The sequence below is a fragment of the Otolemur garnettii genome, unplaced genomic scaffold (genome assembly GCF_000181295.1).
Source record: "Otolemur garnettii isolate 467f Iridium unplaced genomic scaffold, OtoGar3 scaffold00061, whole genome shotgun sequence".
NCBI lineage: Eukaryota > Metazoa > Chordata > Mammalia > Primates > Galagidae > Otolemur > Otolemur garnettii.
The window spans coordinates 10,992,204-10,992,480 of NW_003852456.1; positions in this window are offsets into that span (position 1 = coordinate 10,992,204).

The following is a 277-nucleotide window of genomic DNA, read 5'->3' on the forward strand; positions in this document are numbered from 1 at the left end:
ACTCCTTTGAGCCACAGGCACCGCCCGGGGATTAAATTTTAACAGGAGTTTTTCTAGGGTGGGGAGGGAACATAAACCACAGCCAGAGTGAGGAAAGATCCCACTTCTGGGTGGTGCCTGTGGCTCAGTGGGTAGGGCGCTGGCCCCATATACCAAGGGTGGGGGGGGTTTCAAACCTGGCCCTGGGCAAACTGCAACAAAAAATAGCCAGGCGTTGTGGTGGGTGCCTGTAGTTCCAGCTACTCAAGAGTCTGAAGCAAGAGAATCACCTAAGCCC